General features: G+C 37.3%; 1 pseudogene; it reads left to right on the top strand.

Annotated features, from left to right (window-relative positions):
* The first annotated feature begins 3,029 nt into the window (after positions 1–3,029).
* Positions 3,030–5,590, top strand: LOC145060244 (uncharacterized; annotated as a pseudogene).
* The last annotated feature ends 11,532 nt before the right edge of the window (positions 5,591–17,122 follow it).

The raw sequence follows: 17,122 nt of genomic DNA, 5'->3' as shown, positions 1-17,122 counted from the left end.
TAGATATATAGATAGATAGATAGATAGATAGATAGATAGATATAGAGTAGATAATATTGTATCTTAGGTTATTTTCTATATGGGTGGTATGTCGTATGCCTGTCTCTATTCCAGATATCCTCGTGTTGTACCATCCTCTTGCACTAGGTCTTGATCTAAGGCTTTAGTATTCAGGAAGTCGATCTATACTACTGATCCGAAGATCCTCTAATCGTTGGCCCCGCCCTAATCTTCTAACTAGGCGTACTAAACTATTGATCCATAAATCCTCAAGAGTTTAGATTGTCAAGTACGACATCCAGGTTTAGGCGTGCGTCATTCATACCATAATAAAACTTAGTTGCGCATTTTAGGTCTAGTTGTGGTATGACTGCAGTACTAGAGGATTCGTTTTTAACCTAAAATCTTAAGTTGTGATTTGAATGGATAGTTTTTATGATACACAAGTGTATTTACAAGAGTTTATATAACTCTTTATCAGATTATTGTTTGATTAGGGTATTTTATTAATTCTATGTTTTTCTACCTCAAGACTACAAGGATAGACCAAGTAGGAAAAGTCGTAGGGCATGACCATTTTGGCATATAGCTATTCTGAAATCCAGCAACCCAAACGACAAATTTTTCCAGCCTAGGCACCTCTCCCATAGCAGTCTATCCATACGCTAATTAATAATAATACTTTTTATTAGGGTTAACTAATTCAACATTTTATGCCCTAGGTTATAGTCGTAGTTCCTAACGAATTACAAGTTCGCTATAACCTGTAGCTCTGATACCAAGCTGCCACACCCCCGGCTGGCGGCGGAAACGTTAGGCGGTGCGAACGTGGGGAAATTAGACCGAGGCATATATATATATATATATATATATATATATATATATATATATATATATATATAAAGAACATAACTCAAGGTTTATCGCAAAACATATCTTTTATTTATTTTAAATTATTGTAGGGTTACATTGTTTTGAAAATACAAACACACTTCCTAAACTTGACTAAAGACAATAAACATGCGATGCTTAAACTCCATCAGCTTCCTTGTAGACTTCCTACTTCTTGACACGACTATCCTCCTCCTATTTGACCCGACTATTCTCTTTCCCACTCATCTCCCTGAGAATACATGTAATTTTTAAAATGTCAACATCATGTTTGTGAGTGCACATGTTCTTATAGTTTTTGGATTTTATTTGGTTGTATTAGTTTAAGAATCCTTTTTCTTTCGAAAAAAACTTTTCCTAAATTATTTTAATCCCTAGCTTACTATATTTTAGGATTCTAACGATCATATCTTATTATCTTTTAGGATATATTTTATTAATCATAATTTAATATCTTTATAGGATAACTAACGATCCTAACGTATTTTATATACCATTCCAAGGCATCCCAATCGTAGTCTGAACTCTAAGGTGACCGAATGTATTACCATGAGCCCCCATAATCGATGTTGTTTGACTAAAAATTGTGCCCCAACTCGACACTTCATCTGACGTCGAATAGTGAATAATAAGACGGCTATCATGTCAGGATTGTAGATAGCAATCGCAGATGGGGTTGTCAGACCCTGTATAGATCTATACATATCATTCTAACTCTTGCAAGATTAAAAATTATAGGTATTTGGGGAATGCCGAATTTAATCAAGGCCTTTGAATGAATTAACAGCTCACGAACGCATTGACCTTAGGTATTTATCTTTTATCTTTTATCTTTTATCTTATTAAAAATACTTCCTAAGGATTTCCTATAACTATCACAATATAAATCTTTTATATTATATTTGATAATTATAACCTTTGATCTCATAATTATTTTGTACATATAAGTATTCATATATACCCTAATTATGGTTATTTGAAAACAGGTTATTTGGGCAGAATAACAACTAAGTATGGTGCATATCCCTAAATTTGACTAGCGTGACTTCTAGCTACTATGTTATCCCAGGAAATTGGCCATTATAACATCTAGTTATTATCTCTTCCTAGACAATCGGACATCATATCTCTTATGTATAATACCATAGTTTATAACTAAGCATAGTATCTATAGCTACATTATCATAAGGCTAGTCCCGGTTTAGGGCATGCGCCACATGGACAATGGAACAGGGCCCAAAATCTGAAGGGGCCTAATTTTTTTTTTTAATAGTATATCGGTTCAGCACTTCAGCCCCAAGCAATCCATCCAACATCATCGGAATTTTGGATTCGGAAATCAACGTCAAAGATAATTAGCGAAGACAGCAGCAATCAATCGTTCATTCAATACATTATCGATTCATCTTGTTCGTTTTCGTTAAAAAAAGTCGATTGAATCAATCAACAAATACAAATCAGTGGAATCAGGGCAGGGAAACGGAAGGGTAGCATCAACGACATCGACACATCGTGCAACAATCAACGATTATCTTTCAAATCGTCCATCCTCCATTCAATACAACAGATTCTAGGTGAGGGTCGATTAGAGTCTTAGACAATTAGACGATGATCCATTTATGATTTATCATGTATTCCTGTTATCACTTTATCAATGACAATGATTCTTCATTCTTGATTTTTGGTCCTATTAATGTAACAGATTATGAGAAATTAAGGATTGAGGAATAAGGAATTAAGGATTATGAGTTTGTAAATTATAATTGTCAAGTCAATTGCATACTTGAATCAGTTGAATGTATTATCAATTTTTGAGATTCATGTTATGTTTAATTGTGTAATTGTTTAATTGTTTATCTTTAACTGATTATTTTTTCAGATTCTTGAATGTTATTCATGAATTTTTTATTGTATATCACTATGTCGTATTGTCATTATGTCATATTATCATATTGAAATCTGACTGAATGATTCACAATGTTGAATGAAATCAATGAATCATTTTGAAATAGATAATTAGAAACAGAAATTAAATCATGAGATTATGTTTATTGTATAATTGTTTATTAGAAATTTGGAATTCAGAAACCATAGTGTTTAAAGAATCAAATTATGTTTATTGTTTCTAAATTGTAGAGATGAAGTCTAAACAACCATCCGGTAGTCAAAAACGTAAAAAAAGAAAACTAGATGAAGAAAAGAGAAAGGTTGACGCTGGTGCTCTAGATAAGTTTATCCACAGACAACCTATTGAAGAGCATGTTGAAGAGCACAATGAAGAGCACAATGAAGAGCACATTGAAGAGCATGTTGAAGAGCATATTGAAGAGCAAGAGCATATAGAAGTAGAAGAGGCAGAAGAGCAAGAGCCCGTTAAAGAGCTTGTTGATATATATGATCCAAGAAGGTGGGAAAAACTTAATTCTGAGGAGATTAAACTTTTGGTCTAGAAAGGCCCTAAAAGAGATAATAGTATTATGTATGGTCCCTACGATAAATTTGGTAGACGTTTTTCTGCAGCTTTATATACAAGAACTTTACCAAATTTGGAGAAGTGTGATAGAGAATGGCTAGTATATTCAAAAGAGCTAGACAGGGTATTTTGTTTCTGTTGTAAAGTGTTTAGAAAAGGTATTTCAAAAGGTAAGTTAGATGGTGAAGGTTATGCAGATTGGCACCATGTTACTACTAGGGTTAAAGAACACGAAAGTTCATTGGATCATCTTACAAATAGGAATAAATGGTTTGATATGCGTAAAAGATTGAACTTGAATGAAACAATTGATAAAGTTCAATACGAGCAATTCAAGAAAGAAAGAGATTACTGGAAACAAGTCCTTTTGAGAATCATTGCAGTAGTGAAGTTTCTTGCTAAACATAATTTAGCATTCCGTGGATCCAATGAAAAGTTGTATCAAAAAGGTAACTATACATTGAAATTTCTGTTCTAATCCCACCAAATACATTTTTGTTAATTATTATGACTGATTTCACTTCTTATTTGTTAATTGTATTTCATAGGTAACGGAAATTTTTTAGGTGTCATTGAAATGTTGGAAGAGTTTGACCCGGTTATCAAAGAGCATGTGCGGCAGATCACAAGTGATGGGCTTCATGTGCATTATCTTGGCCACTTAATCCAAAACGAACTAATATCTTTGCTATCTCAAGAAATTAAAAAAGAAGTTATCAAGAAGATAAAGGAAGCAAAGTACTACTCAATTATACTTGATTGTACTCCTGATTCAAGTCACCAGGAACAGATGACTATAATAGTGAGGTATTTAACTTTATCATATAATTCGTTACTGTCGAGGAGTCCTTTTTAGGTTTTTTGAATGTTGATGATACCTCTGGAAAAGGACTATTTGATATTACACTTGAGGAGTTAAAGTCTCTTGGTCTTGAAATTGATGATATGCATGGTCAAGGCTATGATAATGGAGCAAATATCAAAGGAAAACACCAAGGAGTGCAAAAGAGAATTTTAGATATAAATCCTAGAGCATTTTACACTCCTTGTGGTTGTCATTCTCTTAATCTAACATTATGTGATATGGCTAACAAGTGTGTTAAAGGAAAGAACTTTTTTGGATTCATCCAACGCATTTATACTATCTTTGCAAATTCTACTAAGAGGTGGGAAATTTTGAAAGATAATGTTAAAGCTTGGAGTCTTAAGTCATTGTGTCAAACTCGTTGGGAAAGTCGGGTTGAGAGTATAAAGGCTATTAAACTTCAACTTGTGGATGTACGGAAAGCTTTACTTGAAGTTGGAGAAAAAGATAATGATGTTGCAATTGCAAGTGAAGCAACTTCACTAGCAGAAAAAGAACTTTGTGACTTTGAATTTTTGGTATCAACTGTTATTTGGTCTGAAGTACTAAACCATGTGAATATTGTGAGTAAGAAGTTACAATCAAAGGATATACATCTTGATAATGCTATTACAGAAATAAACAAATTGATTGGGTACTTCAAGGATTATAGAGAAACTGGCTTTTCAAAAGCGATTGTTAAAGCTAAGGAGATTGCTATTGAAATGGGTATTGATCCAATATTTCCTCAAAAGCGTTTGATTGAAAGGAAAAAAAGGTTTGATGAGAGTTCAACTACCGAAGAAGTTTCATTTACACCTGAAGAGAATTTTAGAGTCAATTATTTCTTATTCATTGTTGATCAAGCTATTTCTTCTCTTGAGACAAGATTTGAACAATTCAAAGAGTATGACAAAGTATTTGGTTTTTTATTTCCACATAATTTGAGGGGAAGTGAAGATAAAGATCTTAAGTCGTATTGTCATCGTCTTGAAAAAGCACTCAAGTTTGAAGAAAGATCAGATATTGATGCCGAGGAACTTTATATGGAGTTGAAATTATTTGAGACATTGGAAACCAATGAGTTTAGAAACCCTATAGATGTTTCGAAGTTTTTGAAAGAAGTTGATTATTTCCCAAATGCAAGCATTGCATATAGAATATTGTTGACTATTCCAGTAACAGTTGCATCTGCAGAAAGGAGTTTTTCAAAATTGAAGTTTGTGAAATGTTACTTACGCTCCACAATGACACAAGAAAGACTTAGCGGTTTGGAAATGATATCTATCGAGAACGAAATCTTAGAAAGTATAGACTATGAAGAGTTGATCAACCAATTTGCAATTAAAAATGCTAGGAGAGCTTCACGGATCGTCGGTTAGCTATTAGGATATGTAATTACTCATTAAAATACTATGATTTTGCTTTGTTTATTGCTATAAATTTATCGTCATTTTAATAAAAAAAATTAGTTTATGTAATTTAATTCGTTACACGTTAAGGCCTAAGGTCCTTTTTTATCCATCTCGTCCTGGGCATTTAAATCCTCGAAACCGGCCCTGCATAAGGCTTTAAGCTTTATAAAATTATTTGATATTTGTTACGATAAATATATTATGATAAAACCATTTGATAAGCATGTATTCCCCCTCCTTCCATAAAACATTTAAAATAGTGAAAATAAGGGTCGTGTACTCACCCTAGTTGTAACGCCCGCAGATTCGGGCTAGTCAATTTAGAAACAATGAGCATTAATAATAACTTTTTTGATAGAAGATTATTTAGAGTAAATAACCTTAACCAAGTTACAACATATGTCTCAGGGGTTCCGTACACATAAAGAACGCCGAAATCCGAGTTATAATGAAGAAGTTATGACATTTCGAAGTTTCGCAACAAAACCGACATGACGTTGTGTGACGTAAAAATTGATTTTACGATAAAGTGCTTTTTAGCCTTAGTGATCCAAATGAAAGTCGTAGTATACATTAAACTGAGAGCATGCACCAAAAGGAAGTCCAATTCTGACTTCATATGAGGAAGTTATGAATTTTCTAAGATTTGGCATAGTAGTTTGCAGCCCGGAGTTCGAATTATTGATCGAGCAATTTTTAGTCGATACAAACTAAACGAGAATCAAAAATCTCGTCAATAAGAGCTCAACGATAAAAAAGACAGACGAAAACGGGCGTCGGACGACAAAGTTATGAATTTTTAACGTACTTTTCCTGTCCCGGCCTATTAAAAATATAATTTTAAAAATAAATTCAAAATTAGCTGACGGATCTAAACGAAAGTTGTAGAGTACGTCTCTACCTACACGTGGATATAAAGAACGTCGAAAGCGTAGCTCATATGCAAAAGTTATCAATTTTAGAAGTCGAGTGAAGGAATAGCGAAGTTGTCCGAGGGGAACGCCCCGCGTAAAGGGAAGGAACGCGCATCGTTCGGATGCTAGGACCAAAGTTAGCCACGTCGCTCCTGCCAAAGGGTGACCACCAGGTTTTCGAGCTCAGGGGTAGAAATAAATACGGACTTAAAATAGTGGAGACTGAACTCTCTACGGAGATAATAGAAGATATGAACCGCTCAATCGATACGATAGAAGAGGAGCTCCGAAGGTTCCCCTCTTCACACGCATTTGTACGGACCTCGGATACCGCCCCACTACTACGCTCTGCATACGAGGGTATGCCCTGCGTACTGAGGAAAGCCTAGCGTACCTCCGTAGAAATGACCTGCGTAGACCGAGGCTTCGACCTATATAAGGAGGTGCAAGGTCAGCCTTATTTCTCACACCTTCCACTCTTTCTCTCTTTCTCTCTACTCTCTCTCTCTCTTTCTATCTATCTATCTATCTCTCTCTCTCTCTCAACCTCCTAAATACCCCCAAACCTAGGAAAATTCCCTAGCACTAGACTAATGCCCCAGAGTGCTAGAAGGCTCCTAGAAAAAGAGTTTTCGGTTCAGAAACTCTGCCCCCGCAAAGCCCGATTTTCAAGCAAACCACCCGGTTTCGTTAAAGGGAATCATATTTTTAAGAAGCGGAGCATTGTCCAACTTGGAATCACCAGCTTATCAAGTGAGTGCATAGTCCCTTTCATGAATATGATTTCAGTAAAAGTATTAAATAATATGTTTATGTGTGGAACATTTAATACTGGCTGAAATATGTGTTAAGAGCATATCTGGTAAATATATGATGATTTAGGATACATAGTAGACCTAAAAAATTAAGAGGGACATTGGGTAGTACCTCCTTGTGAGTACAAGTGAGATATGCACGGAAGGAATAACCATAAAACGTGTCCTTGATCTAAGAGTATGGATTAGACTTAGTCAGTTGTCCTTAGTCCAAGAGTATGGACAGGACATAGTTATTTGATATTAGATTTGGAAGTACGGATCAGACATACCCGATCTGGGAGTATGGATTAGGTAAAGAGGCAAATTTTAGATCCGGGAGTATGGATTAGACATACCCGATCCGGGAGTATGGATTAGGTAAAAAGGCAAATTTTAGATTCGGGAGTATGAATCAGACATACCTGATCCGGGAGTATGGATTAGGTAAAGAGGCAAATTTTAGATCCGGGAGTATGGATTACGTAAAGAGGAAAATTTTAGATCCAGGAGTATGGATCAGACATACCTGATCCGGGAGTATGGAGTAGGTAAAGAGGCAAGTTTTAGATCCGGGAGTATGGATCAGACATACCCGTTCTGGGAGTATGGATTAGGTAAAGAGGCAGATTTTAGATCCGGAAGTACGAATCAGACATACCCGGTCCGGGAGTATGAATTAGGTAAAGATGCAAATTTTAGATCTAGGAGTATGGATCAGACATACCCGATCCGAGAGTATGGATTAAGTAAATATGTAAATTTCAGATATGGGAGTATGGATTAAGTAAATAGGTAAATTTTTGATCTGGGAGTATGGATCAGGTAAAGAGGTAAATTCTAGATCCGAAAGTATGGATTAGGTAAAGAGGTAAATTTTAGATCCGGGAGTATGGATTAGGTGAAGAGGTTAATTTTAGAGTATAGATCGTGTCATTGTGAGGATCAACGGGGTGGGGTAAAGTTGCTTTTATATATGGTGAAATTGTATATATTGTGAGTTCTAAAATATATATGATATAAAATTATCGGATTGAAAACCCTATGTACTCACTAGGTTTTCCAACCTGAACCACTTAGTTTATTTGTATCACAGGTGTCGATATGAAGCTACACTACACTGAGAGATTAAAGGAGATGTAAATCACTAGTGTAATTGAATGTAAGGTCTGTTTATGCTTATGTTTCTGTAATGACGATGACATCCCAAAGTTTTAATATAAACTAAATACATTTCTTCAGAAATGATTTGATAATATATTTATCATATTTTTCTGCGAACAAATTCCGCAACATTTTTCTTTAAAAGGATACCTTGATTTCCAAATAAAGCATAAAAAATCAGTCTTTTCTGGCCGTGAAATTGGGGATGTCACAGTTGTTATCAGAGCATTAGTTTAAGCGAACTAGGAATTTGTAGGATTTGTAGACTTAAACTTAGAATGCCAAGCAATGATCATGAGATGAGTGTCTACCATATTTTAGACACGATCGCTATTTTATTTTAGGAAAGATGCCTAAAATGATTTTATGTGCTAAATGCTTTATGTTTGCCTTATATGCCTATTATTTGTTCGGATCTATGGTGTATTGCCGACCGGATCTGGAAGCCTTACGTGTTTAGGATTCTAAGCGTTCAACTACTATATTAGAACTAGCATGTAACATTTCGGAGTGATAAGAAGGATTTAAACGTCTATCATAAATAAAGGTCTAAATTCACCTACTTTGGTGTATAGATCGAAATGGTGAGAACCCGAAGTAGACTCAGAAACGCAAATAGGAACAGGAATCAGTAGCCTCATCCCCAAGGGATTGAGCAGGTGCCGATAGTAGAAGTTGCACCCGAGCCAGTCATGATGGTTGAAATACAAGCCATGATTCGGGCTATGATGGTCAACCAAAGGGAAGAGATGAGACAACTGTTTCTGAATAATAGGGATGAACCTTCGATGCTTGTTGAACAAACCAAACTGAATGATGGACATTCGGAAGAACGAAACTACAGTAGGACTGTTAGTCAAGTTGAACCACCTGTGGTTAAGAGGAACAACCAAGATGAAGGAGTCGAGAGGAACGGATGCATGTATAAGGACTTCACAACATGCAAGCCATCTAATTTCACTGGGAAAGAAGATCCAGTTGGATTTATGATTTGGATATCGGAGATGGAATTAGCCTTCATGACATGTGGTTACAAGGGCAGGCTACAAACCACATTTGTAGTTCGTCAGTTCAATGGTGGCGCTATTCGCTGGTGGAACACTTTGGGGAAGACCATGAGCCCCTACAACTAACTTGGGCAGAGTTCTTAGCGTACTTCAAGCGCAAGTACTGCTCGGCCTAACATCTACTTGAGTTAGAGAATCAATTCCTAACATTGAAGAAGGGAAGCATGTTCGTCGATGAATGCACCAATAAATTCACTGACCAAATGGAGTTTTTGTTGTGCATCGTCCTAGACGAGCTGAAAAAAGTCGAAAGGTACGCAAAGGGACTTCCATGCGAGTATGTGGTGCCAGTACGTCAGGAACCTACTATGGAGGAAACTATCTGGGTTGCTAAGTCTGTTGAAGAAATGATCAAAGGCAAAACCGCCAACAAGGTTGAAGTTGGCGAGAAGAGGTAGTTTGAGGGGTCTTCAAGATCCGAAAAGAGAAATATGTCCCCAAAGTCTGACCCCGACAACAAAACGTAAGGGGATAACAATGAAGAAAAGTGGTGTGACAAGTGTAAAAGGAAACACATTGGGAGATGCTCTAAAGAGGTGACATGTTTCAAATGCAGAAAGACTAGACACTATGCCGGTGAATGCACGGCCGAGAGAGAATTCTGCTTTAAGTGTGGTGAAGAGGGACACTTCAAGAAAGACTGCCCAAACAGGGAAGGAGCTACGAAACCAAACGTTCCACAAAAGCCAAAGGCGAGAGCATTCCACATGATCCTCGATGAAGTAGGTGACAACGCAAGGGATTAGGAGTAAGGTACTATATATCCAAGGAATCAAGATATAAAGTAGCCATGTGGATAGTATCATGTAGTGTAGCCTATTAGAGGCATAGTATAGATTCAAATTCAACACCAATGTAATCATTTCAAGAAATGATATAAAGCTTGGTTATGTTATCCGATGTGTTAAATAATTATGTGAAATTCTTGTATGATAACTTGGAAAACTGCGAGACAATACTTAGGACGAGTATAAGTAGGTGTGAATGGTAGTAGAGGCCTATACTACCGGAAGAACATGACTCTCACTTGGATCAAGGAAGGCCATAAGGTTACCAAGAAGCTAGTAATTGATTCTGTTTTGTTCAAGTATGTAGTTACCATCGTTTCAGTAATAACTAAGAAGATGATTATTATTCTGACCCTAGAGGTCATATCATATCGAGTCCGAATAAGATGAGTGGGTTATGTGGTTTAGGGAACCAAGATCGATGTAGTATCTGACTTAAACCAGACGATTGAAGTAAAAAATAATCGAAGCGATCAATAGAAGTATTGCGATCGTTGTTAAAGTAAGAAGCTTGTAACTATAAGTGTTGCATGCTAGAATGTGATTATATCACATTCGAACAGGAAGGAAGGTATATTCTGTTATGGAATTTGACCCTAAGAGACCTGAGTCTAAGCATTGCATCATACGATGAGAGGTCATTAGAAGATGACCCATTGGTCTGTTATGGTAATCGAAGGAAAGAACTTATCTTAAGTTTGTTAGAAAGAAGAAGGAGTCTCCAATAGGGACCAAGACTATGACTACAAAGGTTCTGATTAGAAGTCCAACATGAGGTAGAGAGCGGGTGCAAGATCAAGCACCGCCTGCAGTCAAGAAGTCCAAGAGCTAGATACACATTCGAAGGAACATAGAAGTTACAGTTATTACCTAGGATGAAGAGATAACGTACGGAGTCATTATACAAGCCTTGTTTTGTTGATGATTCCTGGACGTAATCATCCTAAGGGGGAGATAATTGTAACGCCCGCAGATTCGGGCTAGTCAATTTAGAGACAATGATCATTAATAATAACTTTTTGATAGAAGATTATTTAGAGTAAATAACCTTAACCAAGTTATAGCATATGTCTCAAGGGTTCCGAACATATAAAGAATGCCGAAATCCGAGTTATAACGAAGAAGTTATGACTTGTCGAAGTTTCACGACAAAACCCGACACGACACTATCTGACGTAAAAAGTGACTTTACGATAAAGTGTTTTTTAGCCTAAGACATCTAAACGAAAGTCGTAGTATACATTAAAACTAGAGCGTGCATAAAAAGAACGTCCCAAATTTGACTTTGTATGAGGAAGTTATGAATTTTCTAAGATTTGGCATAGCAGTGTGCTGCCCGGAGTTCGAATTTTTGATCGAGTGATTTTTAGCCGACACAACCTAAACGAGATTCGAATATCTCGTCAATAGGAGCTCAACGATAAAAAAGATAGACGAAAATGGACGTCGGACGAACTTTAGAATTCGAAAACAGGGCTTGTATGAGAATGTTACGAATTTTAGAAGTTGAGAGAAAGAATTGCAAAGCTGTTCAAGGCGAGCACCCTGCATAGAGGGAAGGAACGCGTAGTATTCGGATGCTAAAACCGGAGTTATCCATGTCTCTCCAGCCGAAGGGTGACACGCACTCGTACGGACCTTGGATACCACCTCGCTCCTATGCGTTGTGTATGAGGGTACACCTTGAGTACCAAGGAACACCAAGCATACCTCCGCAGAAACGCCCCGCGTAGACCGAGGCTTCGGTCTATATAAGGACGTGTGAGGCCAGCCTTATTTCTCACACCTTCCACTCTTTCTTTCTCTCTCTATTCTCTCTCTAAACCTCCCAAGCACCCCAAGCCTAGGAAACTTCCCTAGCACTAGAAGAATGCCCCAGAGCGCCAGAGGCTCCAAGAAAAAGAGTTTTTCGGTTTGGAAACTCTGCCCCCATAGAGCCCGGTTTTCAAGAAAACCACCCAATTTCGTTAAAGGGAATCATATTTTTAAGAAGCGGAGCGTTGTCCAACTTGTAATCACAGCCTTATCAAGTGAGTGTATAGTCCCTTTCATGAACATTATTTTAGTACAAGTATTAAATTATATGTTTATATGTGGAACATTTGATACTGCCTAAAATACATGTTAAGAGCATATATGGTAATATATGATGATTTAGGATACAAGGTAGACCTAAATAAATTAAGAGGGACATTGGGTAGTATCTCCTTGTGAGTATGAGTGAGATATGCACAGAGGGAATAACCATAAAACTTGTCATTGATCTGAGAGTATGGATTAGACTTAGTCAGTTGTCCTTAGTATGAGAGTATGGATAGGACATAGTTATTTGATATTAGATCCGGGAGTATGGATCAGACACACCCAATCTGGGAGTATGGATTAGGTAAAGAGGCAAATTTTAGACCCGGGAGTATGGATCTGACATACCCGATCCGGGAGTATGAATTAGGTAAAGAGGAAAATTTTAGATCCGGGAGTAGGGATCAGACATACCCGATCTGGGAGTATGGATTAGGTAAAGAGGCAAATTTTAGATTTGTAACGACCTAAAAATATAGGGTAAAAAAATTTAATTTTAATTATAGTCAAAACACATATATCTTTGATTCCAAGTATTCCAAACATTGCTAATTAAAAACATTTATCAGAGTTCATCCCAAAATCACATAATGCGGAAAACACAAGTGTGTGCGTTACGATCAAGTTGAGCCCATCTTTTCCAAAAAAAAATGATACCTAAAACCATAAAAAAACTATAAGCACGAAGCTTAGTGAGTTCCCAAAGCATACCCCACATAATGATGGGTTTTGAGCATTCTAACACTCCTATGGTGTACATGCAACCCTAGAAACCTTGGATCTATGTTTTCTCTAAGATACATGCAAATAATAAGTTTCCAACGTTTACATCCTAACTAGCATGTTATGGGGTACTTGAATCATAAAACACTAGTAGAATTACATACCTTTTAGTTTTTTAGTAGTGGTTGATTGCTTGGATTTTGAGATCCTAGCACCAATAATGTGGATGCCTCAAATGGAAGTCACAAATCACCACAAACTTTGGAAACCTTTAGAGAGAGTATGAACACTTGTAGAAATTGGGCACCTTTTCTCACACACACACACTAGTGCCATTACAAGTACCAAGGACACCTTTATATAGTGTGGTGGATTAGGGTTACATTCATGTAAACCCTAATACCCATGACCTTTCATTTCCATGAGATCCATGGGTTAAAGCTCCATGGACTTTCCATGCAAGCCTAGACCATTCTAAATAAGCAATAGCCCACATTATATAAATACAACAATCCATATTTAATTAGTCACCTTTTTATCACCAAATTATTTCTAAATTAATTCTAGATCAATACAAATTAAATAATATGATTTCATATTAATATATTAGAATTTATAATATATTAATAAATCATAACTTATACTATTCTCAAAAGATTATCCATATAAATTGTTCGGGTGAAGTGCAACCCAAATGGACCATGCCGGGTCGGGTCAAGTACATCTTAAATATAGTTATGGACTTAGACACCTTATCCAACAGTCTCCCACTTGGATAAGTCTAATAACTATAGTTACAAGCATAACTTCAGGAATCGATCGACAATCGTAGCTCTTTAAACTCTGTTGAACTATGAAGCGCCATTTTAGATAAGGGATCATATAATCCTCTTTTCTAGATATCATCCAGACAAATACATGGAACAATGACGTACTTAATGTCCAACAGGTTGTTACCCGATTTCCGATTTGTTTGACATAGAACTTAATTGAACACATCAATTTAGTTCTGACCGGGCCCGGTACAAAGGCCAAAACAAAATCACTGAGGGGCCCAGATATCGCTTCTAATCCAAGAAGGAACAGATAAACTTCGACTCATATGCTTGTTCTACTACTTGTTGAATCATACACAAAGGTACGTTTTATGACTTCAAGTTACTAATGCATTTTCGTACAATCAATGCATAATAAACTCATAGGCAACAACTCATATCTCTAGGTTTGAAGACTTATATGATATTACCATATCACGATCACTCGAGATAAATTCCATGAAGTGATATAGGTGAGAGTGGGTTGAATCCAATAATCAGAACTTATGAGCACTCATGAGTCTTGTAGTAACTCTTTGCTATGTCCAACATCTTAGACATCTACAACCAACTTCATGACAGTCTTGATTCATATCTACTTCCAACATATGACCGACTGTGGAGAATTTGAATAATATAAAATACCATAACATAATTATTCTGGAAGTCGAAACATGCAAAATGAAATGATAGTAAACGATTGACCGAAGATAGCAACGCTTTACATATAAATAAACAACAACTTTTATTTATCATCAAATGTCAATTACACGTTACAAATTTCAAAAAAAATATCTAATCTGTAAAACTAATATCGTCCTTTAGCCCGATGTGCCTCGCATGCTGCAAATGCCTAACCCTAGTCAGTCCCTTCATGAGGGGATCTGATAGGTTTTCCTCTGACGATATCCTCTTTACTACGAGGAGTCCTTCTTCTATCTTATGTCTTATGAAGTGATATTTTTTGTCAATGTGTTTGGATCTGCCATGATCTCTCGACTCCTTGGCTAAGGCAACCGCACTATTGTTGTGACAGAAAATCTCTATAGGCTCCTTTATAGCTGGCAACACTCCAAGGTCTCCAATGAAGTTCCTCAACCATATCGCCTCCTTCGCTGCTTCACTCGCTACTATATACTTTGATTCACACGTCAAATCAGCTACTGTCTCCTGCTTGGAACTTTTCCAAGTAGTCACTCCTCCATTCATGGTAAAGACCCAGCATGACTAAGAGCGGAAATTATCCCTATCAATCTGAAAGCTAGCATCACTATACCCCACAACTCTCAAGTCATCACTCCCACCAAGGGTAAGAATCTAATCCTTTATCCTTCGCACATACTTGAGAATTTTCTTTACCGCTGTCTGGTGAGCCTTGCCAGGATTCCCCTGATATTTGCTGACCATGCTCAAAGCCAAGGCCACATCAGGGCGAGTACAAGTCATAGCATACATGATCGAGCCAACAACGAAAGCATATGGTAATCAACTCATCTCAGCTATCTCATCCATTGAACTTGGGCTCTAAGCCTTGCTCAGTTTGGCATTATGTTGGATCGGTAAGTCACATTTCTTGGAATTCTGCATGTTGAACCTTTTCAACACTTTGTCCACATAGGTGCTTTGACTAAGTCCAATTAGTCTTTTACTCCTTTCTCTTAATATCCTTATCCCTAGGATATAGAAAGCTTCTCCAAGGTCCTTCATAGCAAAACACTTCCCAAGCCAGGATTTAACCTCCTAAAAAGTTAGGATGTCATTTCCCATGAGTAGTATATCATCCACATACAATACCAAAAAGCTAACTATACTCCCACTAGCTCTGACATACACACAGTACTCATTTTCGCTTCTCGAAAATCCAAACACTTTGACCATGTCTTCAAAACAAAGGTTCTAGCTACGAGATGCCTGTTTCAATCCATAAATGGATTTCTCAAGCTTGCACACTCTATCAGGGTACTCTGCACTGACAAAACCCTCTGGCTGACTCATGTAAACATCCATTTGCCATATTTCATAATCATGAAATGTATCAGTGGCTAGCATAACCCTAATAGACTTAATCTTTGCCACTAGTGAGAAGGTTTCATCATAATCAACTGCCTGAGTTTGAGTGAAGCCCTTCGCAACCAGTCGTGCCTTATAAGTGTGCACTTTTCCATCCATGTCGGTCTTCTTCTTGAAGATCCATTTGCACCTGACCGTCTTACGACCCGATACATTGTCAACCAAGTTCCAAACTTGATTGTCATACATGGACTAAATCTCGTTGTCTATATCCTTTTTCCATTTAGCAGAATCAGGGCCTGTCATGGCTTCCCTATAGCTGTTAGGTTCATCCATATTTACCAGTGTGCTATCACTAATAAATGTATCACCTTCTTGCAGTAATATGGAAACCATAGTAATGCTCAGGTGCATTCCTAACTCTCATGGAACGCCTTAGAGGTACAGACTCGTCAAACGGGTCAACAGGAGTTTCCTCCTCAGGTTGACTGCTAGGATTTGAGGTTCCTTCACCACTTTACTCTTGAATTTCTTCAAGGTCAATTTTCCTCCCACTGTTTCCTTGGCTTATGAACTCTCTCTCTCTCTCTCTCTCTCTCTCGCGCGCGCGCGCGCGAAAGATTCTTCTCCTTGCCACAAAGACCACATTATCACTAGGTCTATAGAAGAGGTAACCAAAGGATTTATGTGGGTAAGCGATGAAAATACACCTCTCACTTCAAGGTTCGAGCTTATCATGAGTCTCGCGCCTCACGAAAGCCTCGCAACCCCAAATCTTGATGTGGTCCAAATTGGGAACTTTACCAGTCCACATCTCGTGAGGTGTTTTTGGCAACCTTTTTGGTAGGGACTAGATTAAGAATATGGGCGGCAGTCTCTAAGGCATACCCCCAAAATGAGATTGGTAGCGAATCTCGTCTCATCATGGAACGAACCATGTCCAACAAGTTTCGATTACGCCTCTCGACCACACCGTTAAGTTGTGGTGTTTTGGGAGGTGTCAATTGTGAGACAATCCCACATTCCTTAAGATAGTCAAGGAACTTCGTAATAAGATACTCACCCCCTCGATCGAATCGAAGCATCTTAATGTTCCTGCCCAGCTGATTATACACTTCCTGTTTAAACTCCTTGAACTTTTC

Source organism: Lactuca serriola, chromosome 6, assembly GCF_051521515.1.
Source record: "Lactuca serriola cultivar US96UC23 chromosome 6, Lser_US96UC23_V15, whole genome shotgun sequence".
NCBI lineage: Eukaryota > Viridiplantae > Streptophyta > Magnoliopsida > Asterales > Asteraceae > Lactuca > Lactuca serriola.
Note: the sequence above shows the minus strand (reverse complement) of the source record. Positions and strands in the feature narration are given on the sequence as shown.